General features: G+C 48.5%; 1 protein-coding gene across 4 annotated transcripts in view; it reads right to left on the bottom strand.

The window, feature by feature from the left end:
- LOC143768031 (oocyte zinc finger protein XlCOF8.4-like) overlaps positions 1-17,182 on the bottom strand; it is a 408,467-nt gene that overhangs the window by 48,163 nt on the left and 343,122 nt on the right. Inside the window, exon 1 of one of the 4 annotated variants that reach the window (XM_077256684.1) lies at positions 2,025-2,262. The exons of 1 other annotated variant lie outside the window; for it this stretch is intronic. The gene's annotated coding sequence lies outside the window, so the exon portion shown is untranslated. Of the gene's footprint in view, positions 1-1,935; positions 2,263-17,182 lie in introns of those variants that run through there. 2 more of the 4 variants (XM_077256685.1, XM_077256683.1) reach the window with 2 other exon arrangements.

The following is a 17,182-nucleotide window of genomic DNA, read 5'->3' as shown; positions in this document are numbered from 1 at the left end:
AATATATGGGGGCACACGGGGGCCAGTGGTAATATATGGGGGCACACGGGGGCCAGTGGTAATATATGGGGGCACACGGGGGCCAGTAGTAATATATGGGGGCACACGGGGGCCAGTAGTAATATATGGGGGCACACGGGGGCCAGTAGTAAAATATGGGGGCACACGGGGGGCCAGTAGTAATATATGGGGGCACACGGGGGCCAGTAGTAACATATGGGGGCACACAGGGGCCAGTAGTAATATGGGGGCACACGGGCGCCAGTAGTAATATATGGGGGCACACGGGCGCCAGTAGTAATATATGGGGGCACACGGGCGCCAGTAGTAATATATGGGGGCACACGGGCACCAGTAGTAATATACGGGGGCACACGGGGGCCAGTAGTCATATATGAGAGCACACGGGGGCCAGTAGTAATATATGGGGGCACACGGGGGCCAGTAGTAATATATGGGGGCACACGGGGGACAGTAGTAATATGGGGGCACACGGGGGCCAGTAGTAATATATGGGGGCACACGGGGGCCAGTAGTAATATATGGGGGCACACGGGGGCCAGTAGTAATATACGGGGCCAGTAGTAATATATGGGGGCACACGGGGGCCAGTAGTAATATATGGGGGCACACGGGGGCCAGTAGTAATATATGGGGGCACACGGGGGCCAGTAGTAACATATGGGGGCACACAGGGGCCAGTAGTAATATGGGGGCACACGGGCGCCAGTAGTAATATATGGGGGCACACGGGCGCCAGTAGTAATATATGGGGGCACACGGGCGCCAGTAGTAATATATGGGGGCACACGGGCACCAGTAGTAATATACGGGGGCACACGGGGGCCAGTAGTCATATATGAGAGCACACGGGGGCCAGTAGTAATATATGGGGGCACACGGGGGCCAGTAGTAATATATGGGGGCACACGGGGGACAGTAGTAATATGGGGGCACACGGGGGCCAGTAGTAATATATGGGGGCACACGGGGGCCAGTAGTAATATATGGGGGCACACGGGGGCCAGTAGTAATATACGGGGCCAGTAGTAATATATGGGGGCACACGGGGGCCAGTAGTAATATATGGGGGCACACGGGGGCCAGTAGTAATATATGGGGGCACACGGGGGCCAGTAGTAACATATGGGGGCACACAGGGGCCAGTAGTAATATGGGGGCACACGGGCGCCAGTAGTAATATATGGGGGCACACGGGCGCCAGTAGTAATATATGGGGGCACACGGGCGCCAGTAGTAATATATGGGGGCACACGGGCACCAGTAGTAATATACGGGGGCACACGGGGGCCAGTAGTCATATATGAGAGCACACGGGGGCCAGTAGTAATATATGGGGGCACACGGGGGCCAGTAGTAATATATGGGGGCACACGGGGGACAGTAGTAATATGGGGGCACACGGGGGCCAGTAGTAATATATGGGGGCACACGGGGGCCAGTAGTAATATATGGGGGCACACGGGGGCCAGTAGTAATATACGGGGCCAGTAGTAATATATGGGGGCACACGGGGGCCAGTAGTAATATATGGGGGACACGGGGGCCAGTAGTAATATATGGGGGGCACACGGGGGCCAGTAGTAATATATGGGGGCACACGGGGGCCAGTAGTAATATATGGGGGCACACGGGGGCCAGTAGTAATATATGGGGGCACACGGGCGCCAGTAGTAATATATGGGGGCACACGGGCGCCAGTAGTAATATATGGGGGCACACGGGGGCCAGTAGTAATATACGGGGGCACACGGGGGCCAGTAGTCATATATGAGAGCACACGGGGGCCAGTAGTAATATATGGGGGCACACGGGGGCCAGTAGTAATATATGGGGGCACACGGGGGCCACTAATACTAGTTTGGGCCACATAGAAGGACTTACGGCCCCTGTAGGTGAATAGGGGAATATTACCATGTGGGGGAAGAAGGGAGAATTCTTACAGAGGCCGGTACACAGGGGAGGACATTACTGTCTGGAGACAAAGAGGAAACCGCACTCACTGCACAGACACAGCCAGGACTCCCAGGTGTGAATAAGCGCTATAGTGAGGATGCGGAGGCGATACAGGAGGAGAAATCCCCCACATGGAGGGTGACGAGGACTGCGCAGACTCCACCTGCAGAAGCGGACACCTGACACCAGGAATCCATCCACGGGGAGACAGCAGCTTCTAGCTGGAAGGATCCAAGTAGGACGTGACGTCACCGGAAGGGGCGGGGCCTCGCTCAGTCCGGCTCTTTTCGGATCCTAAATGGATCCCTAGTAAATACCTGTTCACACTATGTGTGCTGACGTAATGCAGCCGAAATCCCGCCTACCCTTAAACTCCGCCCTCTTGCTAGGAACCAGTTTTGCTCTGGTGGGCGGAGTTACGCCTGCTTAATTCCGAGCTTTTACTCCCAGTGAGAGCCATTCATTTTAGTGGCGGACGGTCACTGCTGGGGAGCGACCGATTACCAGCAGGAGGCAGCTGTGTCTGCAGCGGCGGGAGATTCTGATATCAGCCGCTGCGCTGTACCCAGCTCCGCACTGAGGCGGCCAGACGGGAAGGGGTTAATGGCGCAGACGTCACACGGGAAGGTTCTACTCTGTTCTATAGTTTATGGATTTGGGTAAAAAAAAAAAATTCCTGATTTATAAATCTCACATTATTATTATATTATGTTATTATTGTTACATTTTCTTGTCACTTTCTGTAATATAAATATTCCTGCTCAGCGCTGATTGTTCGGTGTCTCCAGAATGTGGAGCACAACCGACAGTCACCAAAACAGCGCGCAACTGACAGTCACCGGAAAAGAGCGCAACTGACAGTCACCATAACAGAAAGCAACCGACAGTCACCATAACAGAGCGCAACCGACAGTCACCATAACAGAGCGCAACCGACAGTCACCATAACAGCGCGCAACCGACAGTCACCATAACAGAGCGCAACCGACAGTCATCATAACAGCGCGCAACCGACAGTCACCATAACAGAAAGCAACCGACAGTCACCATAACAGCGCAACCGACAGTCACCATAACAGAGCGCAACCGACAGTCACCAAAACAGCGCGCAACTGACAGTCACCGGAAAAGAGCGCAGCCGACAGTCACCGGAAAAGAGCGCAACCGACAGTCACCATAACAGCGCGCAACCGACAGTCACCAAAACAGCGCGCAACTGACAGTCACCGGAAAAGAGCGTAACTGACAGTCACCGGAAAAGAGCGCAACCGACAGTCACCATAACAGCGCGCAACCGACAGTCATCATAACAGCGCGCAAACGACAGTCACCGGAAAAGAGCGCAAACGACAGTCACCGGAAAAGAGCGCAACCGACAGTCACCATAACAGCGCGCAACCGACAGTCACCAAAACAGCGCGCAACTGACAGTCACCGGAAAAGAGCGCAGCCGACAGTCACCGGAAAAGAGCGCAACCGACAGTCACCATAACAGCGCGCAACCGACAGTCACCAAAACAGCGCGCAACTGACAGTCACCGGAAAAGAGCGCAACTGACAGTCACCATAACAGAAAGCAACCGACAGTCACCATAACAGAGCGCAACCGACAGTCACCATAACAGAGCGCAACCGACAGTCACCATAACAGCGCGCAACCGACAGTCACCATAACAGAGCGCAACCGACAGTCACCATAACAGCGCGCAACCGACAGTCACCATAACAGAGCGCAACCGACAGTCATCATAACAGCGCGCAACCGACAGTCACCATAACAGAAAGCAACCGACAGTCACCATAACAGCGCAACCGACAGTCACCATAACAGAGCGCAACCGACAGTCACCAAAACAGCGCGCAACTGACAGTCACCGGAAAAGAGCGCAGCCGACAGTCACCGGAAAAGAGCGCAACCGACAGTCACCATAACAGCGCGCAACCGACAGTCACCAAAACAGCGCGCAACTGACAGTCACCGGAAAAGAGCGCAACTGACAGTCACCGGAAAAGAGCGCAACCGACAGTCACCATAACAGCGCGCAACCGACAGTCATAACAGAACCCCACCGACAGTCATCATAACAGCGTGCAAACGACAGTCACCGTAAAAGAGCGCAACCGACAGTCACCATAACAGAGCGCAACCGACAGTCACCATAACAGAGCGCAACCGACAGTCACCAAAACAACACGCAACCGACAGTCACCAAAACAGCGCGCAACTGACAGTCACCGGAAAAGAGCGCAGCCGACAGTCACCGGAAAAGAGCGCAACCGACAGTCACCATAACAGCGCGCAACCGACAGTCACCAAAACAGCGCGCAACTGACAGTCACCGGAAAAGAGCGCAGCCGACAGTCACCGGAAAAGAGCGCAACCGACAGTCACCAAAACAACACGCAACCGACAGTCACCATAACAGAGCGCAACCGACAGTCACCATAACAGAGCGCAACCGACAGTCACCATAACAGAGCGCAACCGACAGTCATCATAACAGCGCAACCGACAGTCACCATAACAGAGCGCAACCGACAGTCACCATAACAGAGCGCAACCGACAGTCACCATAACAGAGCGCAACCGACAGTCATCATAACAGCGCAACCGACAGTCACCATAACAGAGCGCAACCGACAGTCACCGGAAAAGAGCGCAACCGACAGTCACCATAACAGCGCGCAACCGACAGTCACCATAACAGAGCGCAACCGACAGTCATCATAACAGCGCAACCGACAGTCACCATAACAGAGCGCAACCGACAGTCACCGGAAAAGAGCGCAACCGACAGTCACCATAACAGCGCGCAACCGACAGTCACCATAACAGAGCGCAACCGACAGTCATCATAACAGCGCAACCGACAGTCACCATAACAGAGCGCAACCGACAGTCACCAAAACAGCGCGCAACTGACAGTCACCGGAAAAGAGCGCAGCCGACAGTCACCGGAAAAGAGCGCAACCGACAGTCACCATAACAGCGCGCAACCGACAGTCACCAAAACAGCGCGCAACTGACAGTCACCGGAAAAGAGCGCAACTGACAGTCACCGGAAAAGAGCGCAACCGACAGTCACCATAACAGCGCGCAACCGACAGTCATAACAGAACCCCACCGACAGTCATCATAACAGCGTGCAAACGACAGTCACCGGAAAAGAGCGCAACCGACAGTCACCATAACAGAGCGCAACCGACAGTCATCATAACAGAGCGCAACTGACAGTCACCAAAACAACACGCAACCGACAGTCACCATAACAGAGCGCAACCGACAGTCACCAAAACAACACGCAACCGACAGTCACCATAACAGAGCGCAACCGACAGTCACCATAACAGAGCGCAACTGACAGTCACCGGAAAAGAGCGCAGCCGACAGTCACCATAACAGAGCGCAACCGACAGTCACCATAACAGAGCGCAACTGACAGTCACCGGAAAAGAGCGCAACCGACAGTCACCATAACAGAGCGCAACCGACAGTCACCATAACAGAGCGCAACTGACAGTCACCGGAAAAGAGCGCAACTGACAGTCACCATAACAGAGCGCAACCGACAGTCACCAAAACAACACGCAACCGACAGTCACCATAACAGAGCGCAACCGACAGTCACCATAACAGAGCGCAACTGACAGTCACCGGAAAAGAGCGCAACCGACAGTCACCATAACAGAGCGCAACCGACAGTCACCATAACAGAGCGCAACTGACAGTCACCGGAAAAGAGCGCAACTGACAGTCACCATAACAGAGCGCAACCGACAGTCACCAAAACAACACGCAACCGACAGTCACCATAACAGAGCGCAACCGACAGTCACCATAACAGAGCGCAACCGACAGTCACCGTAAAAGAGCGCAACCGACAGTCACCATAACAGCGCGCAACCGACAGTCATAACAGCGCGCAAACGACAGTCACCGGAAAAGAGCGCAACCGACAGTCACCATAACAGCGCGCAACCGACAGTCACCATAACAGAGCGCAACCGACAGTCACCAAAACAACACGCAACCGACAGTCACCATAACAGAGCGCAACCGACAGTCACCATAACAGAGCGCAACTGACAGTCACCGGAAAAGAGCGCAACCGACAGTCACCATAACAGAGCGCAACCAACAGTCACCAAAACAACACGCAACCGACAGTCACCATAACAGAGCGCAACCGACAGTCACCATAACAGAGCGCAACTGACAGTCACCGGAAAAGAGCCCAGCCGACAGTCACCATAACAGAGCGCAACCGACAGTCACCATAACAGAGCGCAACTGACAGTCACCGGAAAAGAGCGCAACCGACAGTCACCATAACAGAGCGCAACCGACAGTCACCATAACAGAGCGCAACTGACAGTCACCGGAAAAGAGCGCAACTGACAGTCACCATAACAGAGCGCAACCGACAGTCACCAAAACAACACGCAACCGACAGTCACCATAACAGAGCGCAACCGACAGTCACCATAACAGAGCGCAACTGACAGTCACCGGAAAAGAGCGCAACCGACAGTCACCATAACAGAGCGCAACCGACAGTCACCATAACAGAGCGCAACTGACAGTCACCGGAAAAGAGCGCAACTGACAGTCACCATAACAGAGCGCAACCGACAGTCACCAAAACAACACGCAACCGACAGTCACCATAACAGAGCGCAACCGACAGTCACCATAACAGAGCGCAACCGACAGTCACCATAACAGCGCGCAACCGACAGTCATAACAGCGCGCAAACGACAGTCACCGGAAAAGAGCGCAACCGACAGTCACCATAACAGCGCGCAACCGACAGTCACCATAACAGAGCGCAACCGACAGTCACCAAAACAACACGCAACCAACAGTCACCATAACAGAGCGCAACCGACAGTCACCATAAAAGAGCGCAACTGAGAGTCACCGGAAAAGAGCGCAACCGACAGTCACCATAACAGAGCGCAACCGACAGTCACCAAAACAACACGCAACCGACAGTCACCATAACAGAGCGCAACCGACAGTCACCATAACAGAGCGCAACCGACAGTCACCGGAAAAGAGCGCAACTGACAGTCACCATAACAGAGCGCAACCGACAGTCACCAAAACAACACGCAACCGACAGTCACCATAACAGAGCGCAACCGACAGTCACCATAACAGAGCGCAACTGACAGTCACCGGAAAAGAGCGCAACTGACAGTCACCATAACAGAGCGCAACCGACAGTCACCATAACAGAGCGCAACCGACAGTCACCATAACAGAGCGCAACCGACAGTCACCGGAAAAGAGCGCAACCGACAGTCACCGGAAAAGAGCGCAACCGACAGTCACCGGAAAAGAGCGCAACCGACAGTCACCATAACAGCACGCAACCGACAGTCATAACAGCGCGCAAACGACAGTCACCAGAAAAGAGCGCAACCGACAGTCACCATAACAGCGCGCAACCGACAGTCATAACAGAACCCCACCGACAGTCATCATAACAGCGTGCAAACGACAGTCACCGGAAAAGAGCGCAAACGACAGTCACCGGAAAAGAGCGCAACCGACAGTCACCATAACAGAGTGCAATCGACAGTCACCATAACAGAGCGCAACCGACAGTCACCGGAAAAGAGCGCAACCGACAGTCACCATAACAGCGCGCAACCGACAGTCATCATAACAGCGCGCAAACGACAGTCACCGGAAAAGAGCGCAAACGACAGTCACCGGAAAAGAGCGCAACCGACAGTCACCATAACAGCGCGCAACCGACAGTCACCAAAACAGCGCGCAACTGACAGTCACCGGAAAAGAGCGCAGCCGACAGTCACCGGAAAAGAGCGCAACCGACAGTCACCATAACAGCGCGCAACCGACAGTCACAAAAACAGCGCGCAACTGACAGTCACCGGAAAAGAGCGCAGCCGACAGTCACCATAACAGAGCGCAACCGACAGTCACCGGAAAAGAGCGCAACCGACAGTCACCGGAAAAGAGCGCAACCGACAGTCACCATAACAGCGCGCAAACGACAGTCACCGGAAAAGAGCGCAAATGACAGTCACCGGAAAAGAGCGCAACCGACAGTCACCATAACAGAGTGCAATCGACAGTCACCATAACAGAGCGCAACCGACAATCAGCATAACAGCGCAATCGACAGTCACCATAACAGAGCGCAATCGACAGTCATAACAGAGCGCAACGGGGGCAGCGGATGCATTTTTCCAGCGCATCCGCTGCCCCATTGTGAGGTGCGGGGAAGTGCGGGGAGGTGGGGGCGGAGTTCCGGCCGCGCATGCGTGGTCGGAAAAAGCGGACCGTCGGCAGCAAAAAACGTTACATGTAACGTTTTTTGCTCCCGGCGGACCGCCACAACACGGCGCAACCGTCTCACGACGGTTGCAACGTGTGTCAATGCGTCGCAAAGCGTCGCTAATGTTAGTCTATGGGGCAAAAACGCATCCTGCAGACAACTTTGCAGGATGCGTTTTTTCCCCTAAACGAGGCATTGCGACATATTGAAAAAAACGCCAGTGTGAAAGAAGCCTTACTCTCCACCGCAGCCCCTCTCCTGTTCTGTCTCCTTCCTGGTCAGCTTAAGCAAAAATTGGCCTGCACTCTGTGATAATGCGAGGTGCTGGGGTAACGGACCATAGAGGTCCTGATACCAGTAAGATAAAATTCACTGCGCACCCTTACCGGAATATCTTTCAGAGATGAGAAATGTATTAAGTATATAATGATGTAATGGATTAAGCATTAATTTACACTGGAAAAAAACTTTTGCAACACAAACTTCTGACGTTTTGACCCCTCCGGGGTCGCTGCAAAAAAACAAAGAAGGAGGATATAAATAAAAAATAAAATAAAAGTACATAAATTAAGAGCTACACATTTTAAATATAGAGTAAAAAAATTGATAAGGCAATGCCAAATAGCAGAAAATAAAGCAAAACATACAAATAATGACTGAGTAATGCGGTACATGGTGAGAATAGCCAAAAATAAGGGTCATGGCATCTAATGAGATCACAGAATGTCATGTATGGTAGGAATTGACCTTAATCCAGATGTAATATGAGAGCAGAGTTCAAGATTAGAAAAGAGAAATCCCTGTGGAATCCAGGGGTTGTAAGAGACAGTAATATTGTTAGGATTTGTTCAGACCAAAGTTGCTATGAGAAACCAAAATTACCCAAACAGTCCAAATATTGAATCTGAGGGGTATAAGGCAACTATTACTACTGTGGACCTGTGGGATCGCAAGTCATGGTCAGATAATAATCAGGTGAGAAAAAGTGAGCAAAAAAACCCTGCTGTAACTAAGTAAATAAGCAAAGTGCATTTAAATAACACAGAGTTTTTAGTAATACTGTTTTTTGATCAAAAAATAACACAAAAGCCATCCCGCCCTTATTCACACTGAGGTCAACATTGACACATGGTAAGGTTTTAACCCCTTTACCCCGGAGGGTGGTTTGCACGTTAATGACCGGGCCAATTTTTACAATTCTGACCACTGTCCCTTTATGAGGTTATAACTCTGGAACGCTTCAACAGATCCCAGTGATTCTGACACTGTTTTCTCGTGACATATTGTACTTCATGATAGTGGTAAAATTTATTTGATATTACCTGCGTTTATTTGTGAAAAAAATGGAAATTTGGCGAAAATTTTGAAAATTTCCAATTTTCCAACTTTGAATTTTTATGCAATTAAATCACAGAGATATGTCACACAAAATACTTAATAAGTAACATGTTCCCACATGTCTACTTTACATCAGCACAATTTTGGAACCAAAAATTTTTTTGTTAGGGAGTTATAAGGCTATGTTCACACGATCCTTTTTTGGATCCTTTTTTTTTCAGGTCCTGTTTTGGAAAATCCGCAGTGCAAAACTGCACTGCTGATTTTCCGACTGTTTCTTCTGCGTATTCCTCTGCGGGTTTTCAACAGTACTTTCCTATTGGTGCATGTTGAAAACAGGAGCGGAATCCGCAGCAAGAATTGACATGGTACTTCTTTTTTTCCGCAGAAAATCCGCGCGGATTTTCCAGGGGAAAAAAGGATCGTCGGCACAGCGGGTTTTGTTTTCCATTGGGTTACATTGTACTGTAACCTGCATGGAAAAAGGATGCGGATCCGCAGCTGCAATTCCGCTGCGGATCCGCAGCAAAAACCGCAGCGTGTGAACATGGCCTAAGGGTTAAACTTTGACCAGCAATTTCTCATTTTTACAACACCAATATTATTTAGGGACCACATCTCATTTGAAGTCATTTTGAGGGGTCTATATGATAGAAAATAACCAAGTGTGACACCATTCTAAAAACTGCACCCCTCAAGGTTCTCAAAACCACATTCAAGAAGTTTGTTAACCCTTCAGGTGCTTCACAGGAATTTTTGGAATGTTTAAATAAAAATGAACATTTAACTTTTCTTCACAAAAAATTTACTTCAGCTCCAATTTGTTTTATTTTACCAAGGGTAACAGGAGAAAATGGACCCCAAAAGTTGTTGTAAAATTTGTCCTGAGTATGCCGATACCCCATATTTGGGGGTAAACCACTGTTTGGGCGCATGGCAGAGCTCGGAAGCGAAGGAGCGCCATTTGACTTTTCAATGCAAAATTGAATGGAATTGAGATGGGATGCCATGTTGCGTTTGGAGAGCCCCTGATGTGCCTAAACATTGAAGCCCCCCACAAGTGACACCATTTTGGAAAGTAGACCCCCTAAGAAGCTTATATAGAGGTGTGGTGAGCAGTTTTACCCATTAAGTAATTCACAGAAGTTTATAATGCAGAGCCGCAAAAATAAAAAATCATATTTTTTCACAAAAATGATCTTTTCGCCCCCAATTTTTTTATTTTCCCAAGGGTAAAAGAAGAAATTGGACCCCAAAAGTTGTTGTCCAATTTGTCCTGAGTACGCTGATACCCCAAATGTGGGGGGAACCACCGTTTGAGCACATGGCAGAGCTCGGAAGGGAAGGAGCGTCATTTGGAATGCAGACTTTGATGGATTGGTATGCATGCATCACATTGCGTTTGCAGAGCCCCTAATGTACCTAAACAGTAGAAACCCCCCACAAGTGACCCCATATTGGAATCTAGACCCCCCAAGGAACTTATCTAGATGTGTTGTGAGAACTTTGAACCCCCAAGTGTTTCACTACAGTTTATAACGCAGAGCCGTGAAAATAAAAAATCTTTTTTTTCCACAAAAATTATTTTATAGCCCCCACTTTTGTATTTTTTCAAGGGTAACAGTTGAAATTAGACCCCAAAAGTTGTTGTCAATTTGTCCTGAGTACGCTGATACCCCAAATGTGGGGGGAACCACCGTTTGAGCGCATGGCAGAGCTCGGAAGGGAAGGAGCGTCATTTGGAATGCAGACTTAGATGGATTGGTATGCATGCATCACATTGCGTTTGCAAAGCCCCTAATGTACCTAAACAGTAGAACCTCCCCACAAGTGACCCCATATTGGAAATTAGACCCCCAAGGAACTTATCTAGAAGTGTTGTGAGAACTTTGAACCCCCAAGTGTTTCACTACAGTTTATAACGCAGAACCGTGAAAATAAAAAATCTTTTTTTTTCCACAAAAATTATTTTTTAGCCCCCCAGTTTTGTATTTTCCCAAGGGTAACAGGAGAAATTGGACCCCAAAAGTTGTTCTCCAATGTGTCCTGAGAACGTTGATACCCCATATGTTGGGGTAAACCCCTGTTTGGGCGCACGGGAGAGCTCGCAATGGAAGGAACACTGTTTTACTTTTTCAACGCAGAATTGGCTGGAATTGAGATCGGACGCCATGTTTCGTTTGGGGAGCCCCTGATGTGCCTAAACAGTGGAAACTCGCAAATTATAACTGAAACCCTAATCCAAACACATCCCTAACCCTAATCCCAACGGTAACCCTAACCACACCCCTAACCCTGACACACCTATAACCCTAATCCCAACCCTATTCCCAACCGTAAATGTAATACAAACCCTAACCCTAACTTTAGCCCCAACCCTAACCCTAACTTTAGCCCCAACCCTCACTGTAGCCTTAACCCTAGCCCCAACCCTAACCCTAGCCCTAACCCTAGCCCTAACCCTAACCCTAGCCCTAACCCTAGCCCTAACCCTAGCCCTAATGGGAAAAGAGAAATAAATACATTTTTTTAATTTTTCGCTAACTAAGAGCGTGATGAAGGGGGGTTTGATTTACTTTTATAGCGGGTTTTTTAGCAAATTTTTATGATTGGCAGCCGTCACACACTGAAAGACGCTTTTTATTGCAAAAAATATTTTTTGCGATACCACATTTTGAGAGCTATAATTTTTCCATATTTTGGTCCACAGAGTCATGTGTGGTCTTGTTTTTTGTGGCACGATTTGACGTTTTTATTGGTAACATTTTCGGGCATGTGACATTTTTTGATCGCTTCTTATTCTGATTTTTGTGAGGCAGAATGATCAAAAACCAGCTATTCATGAATTTCTTTTGTGGGAGGTGTTTATACCGTTCCCCGTTTGGTAAAATGGATAAAGCAGTTTTATTCTTCGGGTCAGTACGATTACAGCGATACCTCATTTATATCATTTGTTTTATGTTTCGGCGCTTTTATACGATAAAAACTCTTTTATAGAAAAAATAATTATTTTTGCATCGCTTTATTCTGAGGACTATGACTTTTTTCTTTTTTCTTTGATGATGCTGTATGGCAGCTCGTTTTTTGCAGGACAAGATGAAGTTTTCAGCGGTACCATGGTTATTTATATGAGTCTTTTTGATCGCGTGTTATTCCACTTTTTGTTTGGCGGTATGATAATACAGCGTTGTTTTTTGCCTCGTTTTTTTTTTTTTTGCGGTGTTCACTGAAGGGGTTAAATAGTGGGACAGTTTTATAGGTCGGGTCGTTAAGGACGCGGTGATACTAAATATGTGTACTTTTATTGTTTGTTTTTTATTTAGATAAAGAAATGTATTTGTAGGAACAATATATATATTTTTGGGGGAATTTTTTTTATTTTGTTTACACATGTGAATATTTTTTTTTTACACTATAACATTGCCCCAGGGGGGGCATCATGTTATAGTGTAAGATCGCCGATCTGACACTTTGCTGTGCACTGTGTCAGTTCGGCGATCTGACATGCACAGATCCTGGAGGCTTCCCGGCGCCTGCTCTGAGCAGGCGCAGTGAACCCACCTCCCTGCAGGACCCGGATGCCGCGGCCATCTTGGATCCGGGCCTGCTGCAGGGAGGAGGAGGTAAGAGACCCTCGGAGCAACACGATCACATCGCATTGCTCCGGGGGTCTCAGGGAAGCACGCAGGGAGCCCCCTCCCTGCGCAATGCTTCCTTATACCGCCGGAACACTGCGATCATGTTTGATCGCAGTGTTCCAGGGTTTAATGTGCCGGGGGCAGTCCGTGACCGCTTCTGGCACATAGTGCCGGATGTCAGCTGCGATAGTCAGCTGACACCCAGCCGCGATCGGCCGCGCTTCCCCCGTGAGCGCGGCCAATCGCATATGACGTACTATCCCGTTGGTAGTCATACGGGCCCACCCCACCTCGACGGGATAGTACGTCAGATGTCAGAAAGGGGTTAATATTAGACAGTGTAGGACTGTCCCCATCAGAGTTACCTTGACGCGATGGGATGGCTTTTGTGCAATTTTTTTAATCAAAAAACAGTATTACTAAAAACTCTGGGTTATTTAAATGCACTTTTGCTTTTTACTTGGTTACATCAGGGTTTTTGCTTACTTTTTCTCTTGTAGGTTTTATGTGTTTTGTGGCCAATGTTAACATGCATTTGACTTCTGCATGTGTACCAACTCAAGTTAAGCTAAATTTTTGTGTTTTTTTTTACTAATAGTGTTAGTAGTAAATATAGGTAGCCCAATTACCTTTGTATATAGTGTGGCCGAGTGGCGCCCCCGCGCCCTGCTGTGCGGAGTGTGTTGCCCGCTGTTGGGAGTATCTAAATAGCCGGAGGATCTAAGTAGGCCGGATTAATTAATAGGGTTAACTGTATACTGGAGTCCGAGGTTAAGAGCCAGGAGGCTACATCATAAACAAAGGGTCAGAATTCCAATGTCATAGTGCATCAATATTTAGCACCAGCATTTCTGCCTTCTACCTCCCAGCCCTGGCAAAGACGAGGGCTTACAACCGCAGCTCCTGTCCTGTCTCCTTCCTGGTCGGCAGCTGCCAGGCTGCGCACTGTGCACAAATCCCTGGGCATTGTGATTAGGGTGCACGCCCACTTCCCTTCTCTTAAAGGGGCAGTGTGTGTTTCCCTAAAGTGTCTCCATCCAATAGCTGAAGGACACTTACTATTTCAGGCACCTCCTCCAGCATGGAGGTTCATGAGCAACATTGTTTGTATGTTCTAGTACACTTGCTAGTTCTCAGGTCCCAGTACTTGTATCCTGTATACCAGTTCTGCACTGCTGTCATTTCTGCCAACCTGACTGTCTATCAGCCATGCCTGCATGTCAACTGTGCCTGCCTGCACTTGCCTACCAGCATAACTGTTGTGTCCACCAGTACCAGCCTGTGTGTCAGGCGTGCCAGCCGTGGCTGTCTGGACTTGCCCAGTCTAATATTCCTGCGTCCAGTTCCTTGGGGGTCAGCTGCGAGCCACCCTCGGTCAGTCCTGGTGTAGCATCTAGTCCCACCTCCTTCGTTTCTCCTCGGATCACAATCGTCAGCCCCGTGTATCCAATGTAGAACTTGGTGAGGCACCTTAGTTACGCCCCTCCAGGCTTTCCATGGGCAGCGGCACAGTGGTTCCACAACCTAGCCTGTTATACAAGGCAAAACGGGTGACACAAACGAGTAGTCTGAGTTCAGAACACAGAGAAAACACCACACTGAGCTGAAATCTACAACCGGCAGCTAAGACTGACAGCTTAGCTAAAATAGCTGGGTACCACTAAGAACTGGGAAAACTTGACGGAAGCTTAGCACCTCCCAGTCTCAGATTGAATGGCTGACTTGTCTATCTAAATATCAAGAGCTCAGCAAGCCCCTGCACTAGACTGAATGACTGAGTTGTCATTCACTGCATCCAACACACACTGAGTGGAGGAATCGTGACACCAACACAACGTAGCAAGTATTTGTGAAATGTGAAGGAAACGATGGTTTACTAATTATTTAAAAAATCTCAATCTAAAAATTGTAATGTGCATTAGTATTTAGCCTCTTATAGTCTGATACTCTTAAATAAAATCCACAGTGACCAATTGCCTCCAGGAGTCAGATAATTAATAAACTGAGTCCACCTGTGTATAATTTATTTTCAGTGTAAGTACCTGAAAAAAATGTGATAAAGTTGAGGGGTAGGAATACCTTTTCAAGGTACTGTAACTACACTTCAGATTATCTGTCTGTGGGAAGACAGTGCATGTGTCATGACTCGATTGACAGGAGACCCGGGGCTCCTACCCTGTCCCTAACCGTGTTCCCGCACTTAATACGCATGTGACTAGAAAGATAATGTGGTCTAATGAAAGTCTATGGGTAATTAACGCAGTGGAGAGTAAGCATCTCTGCTACATAAATTGACATGCTGCGGTCTGGAAAGACGCACCACATGTCCGTCTCTGCATGTGAGCGGCGGGCATCGGTGCACGCATAGTGGGGATGGGATTTCTTGAAATTCCATCCATTATGCTGTAACATCTGGACACTGCAGGTTGGACACTGCAGATGTACACATCGTAAAACCAGCAGCGATTAATGACCGTGGGAACATACCCTAATATATCTGCAAATAGGAAATCACTTTTTTCCTTCCTAGAAGCCAACTTTCAATTAGCTTTATTTCAAGTGACAAAAAAACACATGCAATGAAAAAACACATAAAAAATGCATGCAGAAAAAATACATCAAAAACGCATGTAAAAAAGCATCAAAAACACAGGTGACCTGCCAGTGACCTAAGATGCAGATTTCACCTGCATCAAATCCTGAGCAAATACTGAGCCAATCCTGATCGTATGCACATACCCTAACAGAGGAATGCACTGAGGAGAGGAGGACTGGGAAAAACCAAAGTAAGAAGAGAGAAGGGAATTATCACACTTACAAACCCAAGCAACATTCACAGGTAAATCCAGCAAACTCCTTCTCATACAACCACCAAAAAACTCTCCCCCAAGCCATGCATCATAAGCTAGCTCTGACAATGTGTTTCAGTCAGAACCCAGAGTATATAGAGGATGGGTGGCTAACCGAGCTCAGCTGAAAGCTCAGACTCCCAGAGCTCCCAACATGGCCGATTAACCCTTGTTCTGCCCAAAGACTTTACCACAATTTAAAAAGGTGAAGTGCTTATTTTCAGCGTAGTAGGAGCTGCTGTCTTCTGGCTCCTCTCTGTTGTGGTAACCACATGACAGCATGACGTTTGTGATGACACAGACATCTATTTTCAGTAAGCCAGGAGGCATAGATTTATCTTTATGTTGACTTTTGAATTTGTGTTATTCTTTGGTTGATCAAGAAGCACAGACTATTGTTTGTACAAGCCTGGATGTTGACTTTTGAGTTGATATTTGTTGTAACATATTGTGTTATCTTGAATGACAGGGATGCTAGGTAATGGAACAATAGATGTTTGTTAATATGTTGATTACACATTGTACCAGGTCAGCTAGTTTACTGACCTGCAAAACAGAGAACGAACTATACAGATTGATTAAATGCTCAAACAATGAAAGTTATCCCACCTCCCCTCTGACCTGTGGATGATGACCTGAGCCACAGATGTGGGTATAAAATGATTTCTATTGTCCTGCAAGAAGAATCAAGTGACTTAACAGAACCACAGCCAGGACACTATAACAGAACACTCTACCAAGACAACATGGCTCCATCAAGAGGGACACAGATTTGACTTTCTACAGGATGTCAGCTTAGGAGACTATGGCCCCAACTGAAAGAATATAGATCTGCTCCACTGACCATCACTGAACCCATGGATACATTTGGAGAAGCCAGGATTGGGAACTACTAGTTACCTGGCTCCATTTGGGAAAGGCATAAATGGGACGCATCAGTCATCTGGCTCCATGGAGATGTTGGTAGAAGCCAGGTTGTGACACTCTGATCACCTGGCCTCGTACCTCAAGGGATTGTCAGCTTCCTTAACTTGTCGCTACCTCCTCTGTGTGGATGCCCACCAAAAT

Source organism: Ranitomeya variabilis, chromosome 4, assembly GCF_051348905.1.
Source record: "Ranitomeya variabilis isolate aRanVar5 chromosome 4, aRanVar5.hap1, whole genome shotgun sequence".
NCBI classification, from domain to species: domain Eukaryota; kingdom Metazoa; phylum Chordata; class Amphibia; order Anura; family Dendrobatidae; genus Ranitomeya; species Ranitomeya variabilis.
The sequence above is the reverse complement of the archived record's forward strand: the minus strand, read 5'-3'. Positions and strand labels throughout refer to the sequence as shown.